This window comes from Mastomys coucha, unplaced genomic scaffold, assembly GCF_008632895.1.
Source record: "Mastomys coucha isolate ucsf_1 unplaced genomic scaffold, UCSF_Mcou_1 pScaffold15, whole genome shotgun sequence".
NCBI classification, from domain to species: domain Eukaryota; kingdom Metazoa; phylum Chordata; class Mammalia; order Rodentia; family Muridae; genus Mastomys; species Mastomys coucha.
In genome coordinates, this window is record NW_022196897.1 from 131,628,707 (window position 1) to 131,641,137 (window position 12,431).

Below are 12,431 nucleotides of genomic sequence, written 5' to 3' on the forward strand. Positions count from 1 at the left end.
GGCCATTACTTGCCATTTCAATTCAAAATATTGCACAGTAGTGTCAGAAATGGGGGCAAATGTTCACTTTACCATAGTTTAAAATGGATTAACCCTGCACATCGAACATCTCGACATAGCGGTATCCAAAACCCCACGGAGCAGAAGCCATGTCCTTCCTGTGGCTTCGCCAGCTCTGTGCTCTCTCACAATCATGTGTAGATTTTTCACTATTTGCTCATGACCCAGCAGATGATGGCTGTAACACAATAGCCGGCCATCTGTCTCCCCGCCTTTCCTTGGAGGACTTGTGCCTGCTTCTCCAGAGCAAACAGATCAGTTATCCCACCTAAAGTCACTTAGGCCCTCTGTGAGGCTAAGCAGTCAACAAGAAATAAAATACGTGTGCAAAATCATTTAACTCCTCATTTGACTTTTCCTTTTAAGAAATGTTATTTAGTGAAATGATTTCATTGTGCCTACTTATCTAGTATAGACCACAGGAACCTTTTATTTGGTAATATTTCTGTATCCCAATTATCTGGTTAGTTAAAAAGACCAGGTTCACCCCATAACTGGAAATTATAAAAATATATCTGACTGAACAGGAATAGTTTTCACATTATGTGTGAATATAATTTAAATTAACAACAACCACAACCACAACCTTTTAGTACCTTTAAGACACATTCCTAAGTATCAGCCTGACAGATCAGACGCTTTTAAATTCCAGACCTGGCCCTCTCTTCTCTGCTTAGTGGCTCTCTGATCTTGCTTTGTGTACAAGAACATCCTTTAACAGACAGATCATAAGCTGCTACCTGACTTCTGGTGACAAAAATAAAACCTTGGTCATTATGCACATCCTCCCACCACCCCCACCCTCACCCCACCAAGGCATAGTTGAGCATGGCACCAGTATAAAACTGCAAATTACTCTCAAGATCTGAGTCAAATGATGTGTGGTATATGCCACAGGTTCTCTGTGTAAACGGCCAAGTGAGATGCAATTTATGTGGAGAAAAGCAAAATGTGACTTCTGTGGGTGTGACTAGGTTACTCAAAGCCCAGAGAAACAGGGCATAAATAGAGTAATGGGGCTTAGTGGCTGAGACTCAAAGACTCCTTTAGCTCTATGCCCTGAGGACCACTGTGACATGCGCAAGCAGAAGGGAAGTGGGGTGTGTTAGAGGTACTTCTTATGGCAGAGAACTCTGCCAGTCCCACAGTAATGTGTGGACAGGAGCACAAGGTAGCCTGCAAGCCCAAAGGAAGTATCATAATAACCCACCCCTCATCTGCCAGGAAAAGCTCTGCTAGCCTTTGAAAAGCTGAGACCTGGTAGGTTTGAAACACTACATATGACTTTGTTTTATAGTAGAGTTGGAAAGTCAGCAGCCCTGTCCAACTCCCTCTTCTTCTTGCTATTTGTAACAACTTTATTAAAGACATCATATGTAATAAAATCCATCCTATAATGTGTACAAAATAGCTTTTAGTGTAGTCCCAGAATTAAGCAAACATTATCACTATCTAACTTGAGAACATTTTTATCACTCCCCAAATGAAACTCAATGTCCATTAGCAGCCACTCCCCTGCTTTCTATCTATCCATTTACCTGGCAACCACTAATCTGCCGTCTGTCTCTGGATTTGCTACCTCTGAACATTTCAGAATATGGAAGATTATAGTGTGTGGCATTTATATCTGGCTTCTGCCACTTAACATGTTTTCAAGGTTTATCCTGTTTTAAATTTTGTTTTTGTTTAAGATAATGTTCATGTAGTTCAGGTTGTATGTAGTTGAGGCTGGCCTTCAACTTCTGACACTCTTCTGTCTCTATCTCAGAACTGCTGGGATTATAAGCATGAGTTAACATGTATGGTATAACTCTTTATAAAAATAATATTCTATTGTGATGTTAATCTTCCTTTTATCTTCTATTTTTGAGACTGGGTTTCATGTAGCCAAAGGTCCGGTAATCCTCCTGCCTCAGCCTTTTGATGGCTGGGATGTCCAGTGTGAGCCCCACACCTGCTATGTTTATTACTGTAGTAGCTGGTTGGGCATGTGTGTTGTTTCTACTTTGGTGCACAAGGATGTATGAATCTCTGTGGCCAGTTCCTTCATCGTGGAAGCCGCTTCTGAGAACTGTGTGTTTACATTGTGAGGGCCTGTTTCCCACAAGCAGTTTCTCCACTTTATTATTCTCACCAGGAAAGTTCAAGGATTCCAATTTCTCCAAATCTTATCATAATTATTTTCCCTTTTAACAAAATTACCTTAACAGCCACCTTTGTGAGTGTGAAGTGGTACCTTGTGGTTTTGATTTGCATTTCTCCGTGACTGATTATGTTCAACATCATTTCCTGTGCTTGTGAGCCATTTTGATGTCTTCTTTGAGATATCTGAGTCTATTAAGCTTTTCATTCTTTTATATTTGGACCACTGATTTGCTACCTAGCTGTGGTACTTCTTCTTATATTCTGGCCAGAAGACCTTTATAAGGCATGTGATTTGCAAATATTTTCTACCATTTTGTGAGTCATCTTTTCACTTGTTTGGTATGTCCTTTGATGTGTGGTAGATTTTAATTTTGGTAAATCACAATTTATATCCTCCCCTTTTCTTTTGATCCTTGTCATTCCCAAGACTTTAAGATCAATTCCAAGAGTCACAATTTCCAGCTTTACTTTCTTTTAAAACCATTATAGTTTTAGCTCTGATATATCATTTAGGCCATTCATTATGATTCATATTACTCATATTACTGATTCATTATGCATCAAATTTTGCATATAGTATGAAGTTGAGATGGAGACTAATTTCATTGTGTGCATGTGTATGTGTGTCTATGTACATGCACAGAGACCAGAGTAGACATTAGGTGGCCTGCTCTATCACTCTTTCTTACTGCCTAGAGATAGGGTCTGTCACACTGGCTGCAAGCAAGTCCCAATGATTCTCCACTGCCCAGCTTTTTACAGGGGTGTTCAAATCTGAACTCAGGTCCTCATGTTTGCACTGCAAGTACTCTTACCCAATGAACCAACCTTTCATTCAATACCTACTTTTATTGCTTTCTATGTAGATGTCCAATTGTCTCAGATCCACAAGAAAAATTACATCTTCCCCAATGGATTATTTTTATAACTACACCAAAAATTAGTCACTTATAGACACATGTTTCCTTCTATACTCTCAATTCTATTTTATTGCTCTATATTAACTACTTAATAATACTATACTATTTTAGTAAGCTGTAAAATCAGAAACTATGATTTCATATTGCTCTTAAAATACTATTTTGCCTATTCGAACTCTCTATAATTCTATATGAATTTTAGGATCAGCTTTTATACTTCTGCAAAAGAGATCATTGAGATAATAAGGTTTGTGTAACCTGTTCATCAGCTTTGAGAGTACTGTCTTCAGAGCTAAGAATATGGGATTTTTCCATTTGTTTATATAGGTTTTAATGTTCAATAACAGCATACAATTTTGTGATGATCATATATTATACTTGCTTGGATAAGTTTATCTCCATCAATTTTCAACTTCTGAACTACTATAAATAGGATTATCATTTAAATTTTCCATTGTTGATATTTAGAAGTACAATTTGGTAGCTTCTTATATATTGACCTTGTATTTTGTGAACTTACAAAATTAACATATACATATATACAAGTTATTAGAGCTAATAAGCACACACACACACACACACACACACACACACACACACACACACACAATTAGAAGACTCCGGGGAGCTGGGGGGCAGTTAATTTTGGTTAAAACCCTGATTGTATTAAGAGGCAACAGAATGTTACTGAAGCACACCTTCAGGCCTGTCAGTGAGGCATTTCCAGGAAGAGAAGCTTGTCTCCCCAACTGAAGGTTGGGAAAAATAAAGTGAGCTGAGAGTCAGTATGTTTTCCTGTTTCCCATTAAACCATAGACCATTATGCTGTTCCTCTCACCACACCTTCCTAGTCATCAGGGACTGTATTTCTCTGAACTGTGAGCCAAAATAAATTCTTTCTCTTTTATATATTTGGTCTCAGTGACGAGAAAAGTAACTAATAGGACACTTGGGAACAGAAGTGGGGAAAACCAACATCCTTGATTTGTTCTTTATCATTAGGGGCATAACAGCCAAGAGACTCTGATGTGGCACCTAAACCCAGATAAACTTGTATTCAAAATAGTTTTCAGAGTGGCAAATTAGTGCTTTTCACAAGAATGTATATGGTACTGTGTTATCAGCACCACCAAGCGAGTTTACCTTCTATTACTTGACCCAATTAATTTCCTTAGCCCTAGTTCTCAGTCACATGAACCAAACATAAAACTCCTTAATCCTGATTGATGCAATCCCATGCTTACTGCTCATGGATCATGAGCTTAATGCTGTCTTTCATGTGTGCTTCCTACAATAGGCAGGTTATATCCCACTACGAAAGAAGACAGAACCTTCACAATTCCTTAAGGTGATGTCAACTATTGAGAGTCATGGAAAAAAGTGACTTACAAGATGCACATATAGGACCTTGAAGACACTGGCCTACCAATATAATGACTATTTCAATCGCCACCTTAATAAGCCTCAAATCCACAATACTGCAGTTTGTCCAACAGCTGCCTTAATGACGTTGATGCAAATGCAGAAGAGCAGTTATTAATTCTTCTCCTGAGACCTCAGAAAATAAGGGCTACAATAAGCTGTTGTCAACAAATGACAGCAGCAGGAGGACTTGGCTATATCATTCTCTAAACTCTGGAAGTGGATATGGCTTGACAAAAGAAGACTACACATGATGGTCAAAGCTGAGGAGAGATCCATGAAGATAGTCAGTTATATACTGTCAAGGTAATTTCCTAGGCTGGGAAAGCAGGATAGGAGGCTGGAAAGACACTTGCTCTTTGGGAGATAGCCAACTGCTTGTTTCAGTCTTTGACCCCTTTTCCTGACTCCTGTGGAGCCTTCTACTGCTCTCTAGAGGAAGTAAAAGCAAAGGATCACATGACCACTATCACAGATGACAGGATGGTTAAAATGCATTTTAGTAAACTAAAAATGAATTTTGATTCATTATCATACAAGCAATAGCACTAAGATAAAATTGGGCTGGGCATTCTAGTGCATGTCTTTAATCCCAGTACTCAGGGCAGCCTGGCCTACACAGTGACTTCCAGGCTAGCAAAAAATACATAGTGAGACTGTATCTCAAAAGCCAGACTAACAAACAAAAAGAACTGACAAAATAAGAAAAATAAGCCACATGATTAATATAGGTCCTTACAAAACAGACAGTTGACTGTTTATCCTGTCTCAAGAATACCTCAGTCTCTGTTTTTTAGAATGTTATAATTGTTATAATTTTTAGAATGTTATAATTTTAGAATGTTATATTGGATGGTGCACATTGCTAATTGTAGCACTATGTGACCTTAAAATAGCAATTTTGAATTTGACATAGGTCTTTTAAGAAGAAATGAAAAAATCCCTTAAGGAAATCTATAAAAATACAAACAGTAAAAGGAAAAGAATAAAACAGTTCAAGATCTGAAAACAAAAATAAAGAAAAAAACAAACAGAGGAAAAGGAAAAATTTAGGAACTAGAACAGTAAACTCAGCAGTAATTCACACCAACAGAATACAAGAGATAGAAGAATCTCAGGCATTGAAGACACCATAGAAGAAATGGATATCCCTGTCAAAGAAAATGTTAAAACTAAAAAGTTCTGGCACAAAAAAATTGGAACTCTATGAAAAGACCAAATTTAAAATAAAGGGAATAGAGGAAAAAGAAAGAAACCCAGGTCAAAGGAGCAGAAAAGATTTTTCAGTAAAATCATAGAAGAAAATTTCCACAACCTAAAGAAGAAGCTGTCTATCAAGGTACAAGAAGCATATACAACACCAAATAGACTGGCCCTGAGAAGAAATTGCCATAACACACAATGATCAAAACACTAAAAATACAGAACAAACAAACAATATTAAAAGCAGAAAGAGAAAAAGATCCAGTAATATAAAAAGCAGACCTATTTGAATAACACCTGAATTCTGAATGTAGACTCTAAAAACCAGGAGGGTCTAGGCAGGTGTGCTGCAGATTCTAGATCACAGATGCCAGTTTAAACAACTATGCCCAGAAAAACTTTCAATTACATTAGATGGAGAACATAAGACATTCCATGACAAATTTAAATTTAAGTAATATCTACCTATAAATCCTGCCCTACAGAAGGCACTGGAAAGAAAACTCCAACCTAAAGAAAGCCACACCCCAGAAACCATAAGCAATAACCAATCCCAAACCAGCAAAATCAAAACAGGAGAAATACACACAATAACACAAAAACAAAATAACAGACAGTAGCAAACACGGCTCACTGGTATCTCTTACATCCATGGTTTCAATTTCTTAACTAAAAAGACACAGACTGACAGAATGGACCCCAAAACAGGATCCAAGAAACATGCCTTAACATCAGGATAGACATCACTTCTGGGTAAACTGATTGTAAAGGATATTTCAAGCAAATGGAAGCAAGTGGGTATAATTTCCAATATTTGACAAAATATACTTCAAACCAATACTAATCAAAAGAGGTAGAGTAGCACACTACACACTCATCAGAAAAAGATCCACTAAGAAGACTTTCCAATTCTTAACATCTATGCACCCAACACAAGGGCACTCAAAATCATAAAAGGAACATTACTAGAGCTTAAATCATATATTGATCCTCACACACTGATTGGGAGAAACTTCAATACCCCACTCTTGACAATACACAGGTCACTGACACAAAACCTAAACAAGGAAATGCTAGAACTATAAACCAAATGGACCTAATAGACACTTACAGAACATTTCACCCAAGTACACAAAAAATATACCGTCTCTGCACCTCACAGAACTCTCTTCAAAACTGACCATTTCTTGGACACAAGGCATGTCTCAGCAGATAAAAGAAAATTTGAAATAACACTATACATCCTATCTGACTACCACAAATTAAAGCTGAATATCAACAAGAATAGAAATAACAGAAAACCTACCAACTCATGGAAACTAAACTCACTATTGGATAAAGAATGGGTCAAGAAAAAATTAAAGACTTCCTAGAATTTAATGAAAATATATGCAATATATACACAACATAGCCAAACTATGGGACACAAAAAAGGTGGTTTTAAGAGGCATGTTCACAGCAGTAAGTGACAATATAAAAAAGAAAACAAAACAAAACCTGGAGACGTCTCACACTAGTAACTTAACAACACACCTGAAAGCTCTAGCATAAAAATGATAAGCCATACCCACAAGGGATAAACAGCAAGAAATAATCAAACTCAGGGCTGAAATTAATAAAGCAGGAACAACCACACCAAAACTATACAAAGATTCAATGAAACAAAGGATTGTTTCTTTGAGAAAAATCGATAATATAGACAAACTCTTATCCAAATTAACAAATTAGGTGGAAAGAGAAGATCCAAATTAACAAAATTAGAGATGGGTAACATAACAGACACTGAGGAAATTCAGAAAATCATAAAATATATACTTTAAAAACACATACTCCATCAAATGAGAAAATCTAAAAAAATGGATAATTTTCTAGATGCATATCAAAACCAAAGTTATATCAACATCAGATAAACAATTTAGACAGACCTATAACCCCTAGTGACATAGAGGCAGTAGTAGGAAGTCTACCAACTGAAAAAAAAAAAGCCCAGGACCAGATGATTTTAGTTCACAATTCTACCAGACTTACAAATAAAAGTCAAGGCCACTACTCCTCAAATTATTCCACAAAAGAGAATGAGAAGGAAAACTGCCCAATTTGTTTTGAGGCCACTGTTACTCTGATACTCAAACTACAAAAAGACCTAACAAAGAGTTGTAGGCCAATTTTTCTTATAGATTGAGACCAAAAGTTCTCAATAAAATATTTGTAAACAGATCAAAAAGATCATCCACCAAGATCATTAGGCTTCATTCCAGAGATGCAGGCATAGTTCAATAGATATGTAAATAGATAAATGTAATTCACCATACAAACAAACTGAAAGACAAACAAAAAATCATATGAACATTTTTTATTAGATATTTTCTTAATTTACATGTCATACAATATCTTGATTCCCACTATCCCTTCCAAAAAACAGAAAAAAAAACCAAACCAAAAAAACAAAAAACAAGCCCCCTCCCCCCTCCCTGCTCGCCACCCCACCCTCTCCTGTTTAGTGGGGTCCTGGCATTCCCCTACACTGGGGCATAGAACCTTCACAGGGCCAAGGGCCTCTCCTCCCATTGATGACCAACTTAGCCAGCCTCTGCTATACATGGTGGGAGCCATTAGTCCCACTATGTGTACTCTTTGGTTGGTGGTTTAGTCCCTGGGAGCTCTGAGAGTACTAGTTAGTTCATATTGTTGTTCGTCCTAAGGAGCTGCAAACCCTTCAGCTCCTTGGGTCCTTTCTCTAGCTCTTTCATTGGGGACCCTGTACTCAGTCTAATGGATGGCTGTGAGCCTCTACTTCTGTATTAGTCAGGTACTGTCAAAGCCTCTCAGGAGACAGCCATATCAGGCTCCTGTCATTCAGCACTTACTGGCATCCACAATGATGTCTAGATTTGATGAGTGAATATGGGAAGGATTCCCAGGTGGAGCAGTCTCTGAATTGTCCTTTGTTTAGTCTCTGCTACATAGTTAGACTCTGCAACTCCTTCCATGGGTATTTTGTTCCCACTTTTAAAAAGGAATGAAGTATCCACATTTTGGTCTTCCTTCTTGAGTTTCTTGTGGTTTGTGGATTGTACTTTGTGTATTCCAATCTTCTGGGCTAATATCCACTTATCAGAGAGTACATACCATGTGTGTTCTTTTGTGATTGGGTTACCTCACTCAGGATGATATTCTCCAGATCCATCCAATTCCCTAAGAATTTTATAAATTCATTGTGTTTAATAGCTGAGTAGTATTCCATTGTGTAGATGTACAACAATTTCTGTATCCATTCCTCTCTTGAGGGACATCTGGGTTGTTTCCAGTTTCTGGCTATTATAAATAAGGCTGCTATGAACATAGTGGAGCATGTGTCTTTATTACATGTTGGAGCATCTTCTGGATGCTCCCAGGAGTGGTATAGCTGGGTCCTCTGGTAGAACTATGTCCAGTTTCCGGAGGAACCACCAAACTGATTTCCAGAGTGGTTGTAACATCTTGCAGTCCCACCAACAATGAAGGAGTGTTCCTCTTTCTCCACAACCTCTCCAGCATCTGCTGTCACCTGAGTTTTTTATCCTAGCCAATCTGACTGTGTGAGGTGGAATCTCAGGGTTGTTTTGATTTGCATTTCCCTGATGACTAAGGATGTTGAACATTTCTTTAGGTGCTTCTCAGCCATTCGGTATTCCTCAGTTGAGAATTCTTTGTTTAGCTCTGTACCCCATTTTTTAATAGGGTTATTTGGTTCTCTGGAGTCTAACTTCTTGAGCTCTTTGAATATATTGGATATTAGCCCTCTATCAGATATAGGGTTGGTAAAGATCTTTTCCCAATTTGTTGGTTGTTGTTTTGTCCTATTGACAGTGTCTTTTGCCTTACAGAAGCTATGTAACTTTATGAGGTCTCATTTGTCAATTCTTGATCTTACAGCATAAGCTATTGGTGTTCTGTTCAGGAAAATTTCCCCTGTGCCTATATGTGCTCGAGGTTCTTCCCCACTTTCTTTTCTATTAGTTTCAGTGTATCTGGTTTGATGTGGAGGTCCCTGATCCTCTTGGACTTGAGCTTTATACAAGGAGATAGAAATGGATCGATTTGTATTTTTCTACATGCTAACTGCCAGTTGAGCCAGCACCATTTGTTGAAAATGCTGTCTTTTTTCCACTGGATGGTTTTAGGTCCTTTGTCAAACATCAAGTGACCACAGGTTTGTGGGTTCACTTCTGGGTCTTCAATTCTATTCCATTGATCTACCTGCCCTGTCACTGTACCAATACCATGCAGTTTTTATCACAATTGCTCTGTAGTACAGCTTAAGGTCTGGGATGGTGATTCCACCAGAGGTTGTTTATTGTTGAGAGTAGTTTTGGTTATCCTGGGTTTTTTGTTATTCCAGATGAATTTGCAAATTGCTCTTCCTAAGTCTGTGAAGAATTGAGTTGGAATTTTGATGGGGATTGCATTGAATCTGTAGATTGCTTTCGGCAAGATGGCCATTTTTACTATATTAATCCTGCCAATCCATGAGCATGGGAGATCATTCCATCTTCTGACATCTTCTTCAATTTCCTTCTTCAGAGACTTGAAGTTCTTTTACTTGCTTAGAGTCACACCAAGTCAACATTTTATATTATTTCCTACTATTGTGAAGGGTGTTGTTTCTAATTTCTTTCTCAGCCTGTTTATCCTTTGTGTAGAGGAAGGCCACTGATTTGCTTGAGTTAATTTTATATTCAGCTATGTTGCTGAAGTTGTTTATCAGGTTTAGGAGCTCTCTCTGTTGGAATTTTTGGGTCACTTAAGTATACTATCACATCATCAGCAAATAGTGATAATTTGACTTCTTCCTTTCCAATTCATATCCCTTTGATCTCCTCTTGATGTCTAATTACTCTGGCTAGGACCTCAAGAACAATATTAAATAGATAGGGAGAAAGTGGGCAGCCTTGTCTAGTCTCTGATATTATTGGGATTGCTTCAAGTTTCTCTCCATTTAGTTTGATTTTGGCTACTGGTTTGCTGTATATTGCTTTTACTATGTTTAAGTATGGGCCTTGAATTCTTGATCTTTCCAAGACTTTTATCATGAAGGGATGTTGGATTTTGTCAAATGCTTTCTCAGCATCTAATGAGATGATCATGTTTTTTTTCTTTGAGTTTGTTTATGTAGTGGATTATGTTGATGGATTTCTGTATATTGAACCATCCCTGCATCTCTGGGATGGCGCCTACTTGATCATGATGGATGATCATTTTGATGTGTTCTTGGATTTGGTTTGCAAGAATTTTATTTAGTATTTTTGCATCGATATTCATAAGGGAAATTGGTCTGAAATTTTCTTTCTTCGTTGGGTCTTTGTGTGGTCTAGGTATAAGAGTAATTGTGGCTTCATAAACAAATTGGGTAGAGTACCTTCTATTTTGTGGAATACTTTGAGGAGTATTGGTATTAGTTCTTCTTTGAATGTCTGATAAAACTTTGCACTAAACCCATCTGGTCCTGGGCTTTTTTTGGTTGGGAGACTATTGATGACTGTTTCTATTTCATTAGCAGATAAGGGACTGTTTAGATTGTTGATCTGATCTTGATTTAACTTTGGAACCTGGTATCTGTCTAGAAAATTGTCCATTTCATCCAGGTTTTCGAGTTTTGTTGAGTATAGGCTTTTGTAGTAGGATCTCATGATTTTTTGGATTTCCTCAGTGTCTGTTGTTATGTCTCCCTTTTCGTTTCTGATCTTGTTAATTAGGATACTGTCTCTGTGCCATCTACTTAGTCTGGCTAAGGGCTTATCTATTTTGTTGATTTTCTCAAAGAAACAGCTCCTGGTTTCGTTGATTCTTTGTATAGTTCTTTTTGTTTCAATTTGGTTGATTTCAGCCCTAAGTTTTGAATATTTCCTGCCTTTGACTCCTCTTGGGTGATTTGCTTCTTTTTGTTGTAGAGCTTTCAGATGTGTTGTCAAATTGCTGGGGTATGCTCTCTCTAGTTTCTTTTTGGAGGCAGTTAGAGCTATGAGTTTTCCTCTTAGGACTGCTTTCATTGTGGCCCATAAGTTTGGATATGTTATGGCTTCATTTCATTAAACTCTAAAAAGTCTTTAATTTCTTTCTTTATTTCTTCTTTGACCAAGTTATCATTGAGTAGAATGTTATTAAGTTTCCACATGTATGTGGGCATTCTATTGTTTATGCTATTACTGAGGAGCAGCTTTAGTCCATGGTGATCTGATAGGTGCAAGGAATTATTTCAATTTTTTTGTATCTGTTGAGGCCTCATTTGTGACCAATTATATGGTCAATTTTGGAGAAGGTACCATGAGGTGCTGAGAAGAAGGTATATCCTTTTGTTTTGGGATAAAAAGTTCTATAGATATCTGTAAAGTCTACCTGTTTCATAACTTTTGTTAGTCTCACTGTGTCTTTGTTTAGTTTCTGATTCCATGATCTGTCCATTGCAGAGAGTGGGGTGATGAAATCTCCCACTATTATTGTGTGTGGTTCAATGTGTACTTTGAGCTTTAGTAAAGTTTCTTTTATGAATGTAGATGCCCTTGCATTTGGAGCATAAAGGTTCACAATTGAGAGTTCATCTTGGTAGATCATACCTTTGATGAGTATGAAGTGACCCTCCTTATCTTTTTTGATCACTTTAGGGTGAAAGTCAATTTTATTCAATATTAGAATGGCTACTCC

The 12,431-nt window shown here is 37.4% G+C and overlaps 1 protein-coding gene across 3 annotated transcripts in view; it reads right to left on the minus strand.

The window, feature by feature from the left end:
• Positions 1 to 12,431, minus strand: part of Ralgapa2 (Ral GTPase activating protein catalytic alpha subunit 2) — a 285,753-nt gene that overhangs the window by 122,386 nt on the left and 150,936 nt on the right. The gene's annotated exons all lie outside the window — the stretch shown is intronic.